The sequence below is a fragment of the Herpailurus yagouaroundi genome, unplaced genomic scaffold (assembly GCF_014898765.1).
Source record: "Herpailurus yagouaroundi ecotype Mexico unplaced genomic scaffold, PumYag 221, whole genome shotgun sequence".
Lineage (NCBI taxonomy): Eukaryota > Metazoa > Chordata > Mammalia > Carnivora > Felidae > Herpailurus > Herpailurus yagouaroundi.
The window spans coordinates 15,058,712-15,065,373 of NW_024412452.1; the positions used below are offsets into that span (position 1 = coordinate 15,058,712).

General features: G+C 40.7%; 1 long non-coding RNA gene across 1 annotated transcript in view; it reads left to right on the forward strand.

The window, feature by feature from the left end:
- Nucleotides 1–3,400: 3,400 nt before the first annotated feature.
- The window catches only part of LOC121019084 (uncharacterized), a 266,048-nt gene continuing 262,786 nt past the window's right edge, over nt 3,401–6,662 (forward strand). The window contains exon 1 of the long non-coding RNA XR_005785438.1: nt 3,401–3,579. This is a non-coding gene — a long non-coding RNA (uncharacterized LOC121019084). The remainder of the gene's footprint in view (nt 3,580–6,662) is intronic.

Sequence of the window (6,662 nt, forward strand, 5' to 3'; positions counted from 1 at the left end):
CAAACCAACAACCAGACTAACCAGAGTAGAGGAGGGAGGAGATAAGGAGAAAAGGAAGATTATGTATGTATATACATATGTTATATATATATATATATGTGTGTTATATATGTATATATATGTGTTATATATGTATATAAGTATACATACATATGCGTGTGTATATTCTTCCATATATACATATGTTCTTTCTATATATATTCTATATATAATTCTATATTCTATGTTACATATATAGAATATGTATAATAAGAATTATCCAAGAATTAAACCAGGCAGTGCAACAGCCCTGGTCTGGAGGAGGGGCTGTCTGGTTTGTCAGCATCAATACTGCTCCAGTAGATATGCAGTTACCAGGTGCAGAGGGGTGTGGTTCGGTGTAGGCGGTTCTGCCTCCTGTGTGGGCCTGCTGTCCATTCCCTGAAGCCCCACCTTGTTGGTGATGGGGAGATAGATGGCGACCCCCCAGTCTCTCATCCACGGATCAGGTGCCCCAAACCACTCTGTTCAAGCCATCCTAACCGTGGTAGGGGCACAAATGAGGTGGTTTGTTCTGCTCCACTGACTCCCATGCCTCCCTAGCGCTTGACTGGGATTTAAACCCCGATGTCTTAAAGAGTCCCACTCCGTGCACCCTGATTCCGGGGAAGAGCCACCCCGTGCCACTGCACAGTGCCTCCCGTGGTTTGTCCCACTCTGCGAATCCTTTGTCTCCCTGGAGCTAGCTGGGACTTAAACCCCGATGTCTTTAAGGTTCCCACTCTTTGCCACCCAATATATGTTCTCTGGCTGGTGGGCACAGGCAGGGTCTTTGTCCTTTGAATGGCCATATACTTTCTTCCCACAGCACTCCAGGGAGGGGATTACTTTCTCTCACTGTAGACTGCGCCTCTGAACTAGTTACTGAGCCTGGGACCGGCTCCCCTCCTCCCCAGGTGTGTGAACAGGGCAGCTGGCCCCAGTGCAGAGAAAGCCCCACAGTTAGAGATTGGATATTTCTTCGTCCCAGTCTGGTTTTTCTCTTGTCCAGATACAGTCCTACGCTTCCCCATCCTCTCTTTCTCTTCCCTTTGTCTTCCTGCAGAAGGGGATCCCTCCCCTCCGTTTCTCTGCTGCCCATTTAATCTCTCACAGTTCACAATCACGCACCTATGGCCCATCACATTGTCCTGGTAGGTCCCTGGGGGTGTCTCTGTCACTTTGCCACCCGGACTCTTGGAGTTCAAAGTCCTTTGGCCTCAACACTGCTGTGTTTGAGAGACAAGGGAACTTTGGATCCCCTACTTCTCCGCCATGTTAGCCCCCTTCTTGTAATGTTTATTTTTGAGAGAGCTCAAGTCAGGGAGGGGCAGAGAGAGGGAGACAGAGGATCTGAAGTGGGCTCTGTGATGACAGGCTGACAGTGACCCCAATGTGGGGCTTAAACGTTGAAGCCAGATGCTCAACTGACTGAGCCACCCAAATGTCCTGATTCTCTAGAATTTTCAAGAGGCAACTAATTTTTTTAAAAATATCATTATTGGAGCACCTGGGTGGCTCAGTCGGTTAAGCTTCCAACTCTTGATTTTGGCTCAGGTCATGATCTCACGGATCTTGGGTTTGAGCCCCACATTGGTCTTTGTGCTGACAGCATGGAGCCTACTTGGGATTGTCTCTCTCTTCCTCTCTCTCTGTTCCTTCCCTGCTTGCATGCTCTCTGTCTCTGTCAAAATAAATAAATTTAAAAAAAAGGTATCATTATCAACTCTGGAGTTTTCAGTTTTACTGGGTTTCAGTTTTTTGTGGGTATTATTCTTCTTGATGTTGCAGTTGTTCCATCTTTGGCCAGTGGGAGCCTTTGCAGGTGGTCTGCTACATACTTTTGACATGACCCCAATAAGTCTGCAGCTTCAGCCCAGTTCATTGTTTAGCATTTATATTCTTTTCTGGTCCACAGAGATTTTTTTCTGGCTTTTGAGCCCGAGTTTATACTTTTGTTTTTCTGTCTTTACACTTTATCATTGCTTTCTTTATGGAGTAGGGTGGTGAATGAAAATATCACTTCCCTGCACCACCTTGAGTACAGTGTCCAAAAGAAGTTTTGAAATGATCACCCATTTGTAAGATGCTTTCAACAAATAAACAGAAATTTCAGTGCAGCAATGACATAGGAGAAAAATGTCATGATCATGAGACACACCTAAGGAGATGACGGGTCCAGAAAGGGCCAGGCTGAAGACTTGAGGTCTTGACCACAGTGGTAGGAGGAGGAAGCAGCTATCAGAACTGTGCATTTGCTCTGTACATTGTGCTCTGGGTTAGCCACAGAAAAATGTTTGTCCTTCACAGTCTAGAATGTGAGTTTTAGCCACTCTCAAGAAGTTATATCTTACCTTCTTTAAGTTTTAGCTTAAAGGACTCTTTAAGGGAATGTTTATCCATAGACTCTTGGATGAGGTGACCGACATACCTGGTGTTGGGAATAGGCAAAAGCAGAAGAACTGTCCTCTGAGACTTATTTTTGTTGGAATGTGCTTTTTACTCTGCAGTGACATAGCTGAATTTTAAGTTCTTGAGTTGATACTATAGAAATAATCTATTCATGTTCTACTTTTTAAGAACCTCCTTATTTTTCATTAATTATTGAATACTATTTCAAAAAGATGGGTGTTTCTAGTTAAAATGATAATATATTTTATGCTGAATGAAAATGTCTCAAATATGTCCATTAATTTAAAAAGACAAAAGTGTGTGTGTGCGTTTGTGTATTGTTTTGGGCTTTACTAATATCATCCTTATCTGGCATCACAAAAATCTCCACACTTTATCCTTCCCACAGATTCATGATTGATCTTTTAAATTGGAGCTAAGTAGCAAATAAATGAATATATACATCAATAACAATTATTTTCTGAGGTACTTTTCAAATCTGAAGATTTTGTTTAAACTGTTTTTATTAAGTTTAGAATAACTGATAACTTTCTTTTGATAGGAGAAATGCTACAATTAATCCCAGACTAATATTGTATTTTTCTGAATAGTATTATAATTTAAATTAGTTCATCTTGTATTAGTTAATACAGTTGAAACAAGTTCAGTTTCTTTTATGAGTATTAGTGGAGGTTTAAACTCTTGGGCATTAAAAAATAATGCAAAAAAAGGTGAAAAAATATTTGGTGGTTGATAAGGCTTAGAGTTCCTAGTTATGTTGTATATGAATTGATAAAACACTGAACTTTGGAAAGTGAGATCTTGTCAAATGGAATGGGAGCTTTAGTTCTCCAACGTTGACTGAAATCAGTTAATTTTCCTGTAACATTCTTGTCTCTGCTTGAGTTACTTTGTTAATAGATTTTTTTTTTTTAATTGAAACTTGGGGCAATACTTTTTACAAGTTTGAATTTTCAAATTTTATAGACAGGTAATCCAAGCCCGGGCATGAAGTTTAGGAAACCATGACCTCTGCCTTAGCTTCCTCATCCTGTCCAGTCCAGGAACTTTATGCAATCAGAGCTTTGTGGCATGGCAGCTTTGAGATGGCAGATCTACAGTGACGGTGCTACCAACACTGCAAGTTAGATCACCTCTATCTCATGCTGGGTAAAGTATGGTTTTGAAATGCCTTGTTCTTAGTTTTAAATTGGAGAGCTTAACTAGTATCAAAAGCTATGTTTACTCCTATGTTTTAATTATGCTTTTTGCATTTCCGTCTGGTATTGTAGGTTTCAATTGTTTTCTTCTTGCTACTGGTGTAATAAATGCTCATTGTAAATGCCCAAACATGAGAGAAATACGAGGTATAAAACGAGCACACCCAGCAATCCCACTTTAGAAGATGCATCCTTAACCACTTAGGCCTACCAGTTTCATGCACCAACCAGCCTGACTTTCAACTGTCAGCACCTGAGAGTCTTTGAGTGAGGATTTTGCTTGAGAGCAAATTGTGTTTGGGCTATCTACAAGTGCTGAGGAATCAGTTGCCCTTGGGAGCCCTCAACCGTGACTGACAAGATGTGTTAGTAAATGGCGCCACTTCCGTGGCTCTCAGTTGGGGTAACTAAAGACAGTGTTCTAGGTCTTCCCAGCATTCTCCGGTAGGATTAATCTTCTGTTGTCCACACTGGTAACTTGCTTGAGGACAACACCCTCTAATGACTTCCCCCCCTTCCTATCTTACTTCTCTACTCCCCTACTGAGTTTTCCTGGGATTACCTCCTAAATGAACCTCTTGTACTTTTTTTCTTCTGGGAGGACCTAACTTAATATACCCATCTTCCAAGGATGATGCCATAACTTCAAATTCTCATTCTTTTCATGTGAATGTGAAGAATCACTGCTGTTCTAGGGGCTTTCTCTAGGTTGGAAATTTAGCCAGAGATTCTGTCCGTTACCCTCCTGTTCATAGGAACTGAGTCGTTGGGAGCAGGGTTGTCCATTCCCTCTGGGGAGTCACTTATCAGGGTTTCTCCAGTTTGGCAACATTGACATTTGGAGCTGAGCAATACTTTGTTGTGGGGCTGTTTTCAGCTTTGTAGGATGTTTAGTAGCATCCTTGGTTTCTATCCACTAGATGTCAGGAGTATCCCTCACCACAGTTGGAGCAACCAAAAATGTCTTTGAACATTGCCAAATGTCCCTGGGGGCCAGAGTTGCCCCCAGTTGAGAACAACTGAGTTAGATCAAGTGCATATGGGTGGAATATGGCAAGTTTGTTTGGGGTACTTGAAGGCTTTCTGAGCACCCAACAGGAAGAAAAACGCAGATTGAAGATGACCTGAAAAAAATCTTCAAAGTTACCCTTTTGTTTTGGAGTTACCTCTGCCCCATAAAATAAGAATAAAAGAAATATATTAGAAGAATTCTTTTATGGTAATGAGGGTTCACTGGTGGTGGTGCTTAGTTTGACAGAAGCTAATGTCTTTAGAGAGGGTGATGGCTAGCTAGTGTCCTGATGGAACGTGGGAAGATGCCACTGAGTTTCTTCAAAAAGAGGGACTCCATGAAGACCTGAGTCCTGGGTTGAAAAATCCAAGTTTTAAACTGAGTAAAAAGCCTTTTATGCTGTATAGTTATGCCTTTGTGTTCAAGTCTGTGGTTTCAAACCTCCCTGGGAAAGGAAGGGAACAAACCACTGTCAAGCATAGCTGTGGCAACAACCTAGTCTCTCATAAAGAACAAGTAAAGATTAAGTGCTTGGGGTGTCTAAGAAATAGCTGAGCATGGCTTGATATACTTCAGAGAAATGTATTGACTAGGAGAGGCCCAATAAACCTGTACCCCAGGGCAAGCCTGGGTGGACAGGCAAAGATGTGGAAATACAGTGAGCAGCAGGAATTCCCTGGGGATTGCCTCCAGTGTTGTGCAGGTGGATAAAAAGCATCTGATATTTTCACCTGCTGGGCTTCCAGTTTGGTGCAGTGAGAAATTCAAAACCAGAGACAGGAAGCCAAGAATTTTTTGCACAAACAAGAGTCAGTCAGATTATTTCCTAGAGCAACATAAGGGTGGGAATTGAACAAGTGTTTGACATACTTTGTTTTCACACCAGGTGTCAGAGATAAGATAAGACTGTCCAAAGTCAGAGAAAATGCTGGGGAAAAAGGGATAGATTATCATCTAGTTGATAGTTTAGAATTCCAACCCCTCCTGCCATTCAAATTCTAGTTTTCAAAAGCTTGACAATTCCTCTTATACACCCTGGGAACATATTCTAAACTTGTCTGAGCTTACTTTTTTCTTGCTTAAAATATAACGGCAGATCACTTCTGCTTTTCAAAGTGACGCCATCTTTTCTGTTGTTGAAAATCGCAGTGGCTGACTTTATCCTCAATTTGGAATCTTGGGGGGAAGCGTAGGAGTTACTGGAATGTCAGCCTTTTATTAAAATTATTGGACTGTCATGGGAAATAAACTATTGGAGCTTCTGTTTCACAGTCTACATCAGTGATTCTCAAAAGTGTAGTTCCAAAACCAGCAGCGTCACCATCGTCTAGAAACTAGTTAAAAATGCAGATTCTCAGGCTCATCCCATACCTGCTGAGTCAAACTCTGGAGGTGGGACTCAGCAATCTGTGTTTTAACACGTTCTCCAGGGGATTCTGGTTTATACTCAAGTTTGAGAACCACTGGTCCACGTTATGGGGGAAAAGAAAAAGTAAGGATGTCTCACTGTCTAGTCACAGGCTCCTGCCTAGATTCTTTTTTCATTTAATTTAATTTAATTTAATTTAATTTAATTTAATTTAATTTAATTTAATTCAGTTTAATTTTTATATCATTTCATTTCATTTTTTATTATTTTATTTTATTTAAAATTTTATTTTTAAATTTACATCCAAATTAGTTAGCATATAGTGCAACAATGATTTCAGGAATAGATTCCTTAATGCCTCTTACCCATTTAGCCCATCCTCCCTCCCACACCCCCTCCAGTAACCCTCTGTTTGTTCTCCATATTTAAGAGTCTCTTATGTTTTGTTCCCCTCCCTGTTTTTGTATTATTTTTGTTTCCCTTCCCTTATGTTCATCTGTTCTGTGTCTTAAAGTCCTCATATGAGTGAAGTCATATGATATTTGTCTTTCTCTGACTAATTTCGCTTAGCATAATACCCTCTAGTTCCATCCACATCTTGCAAATGGCAAGATTTCATTCTTTTTGATTGCTAAGTAATACTCCATTATGT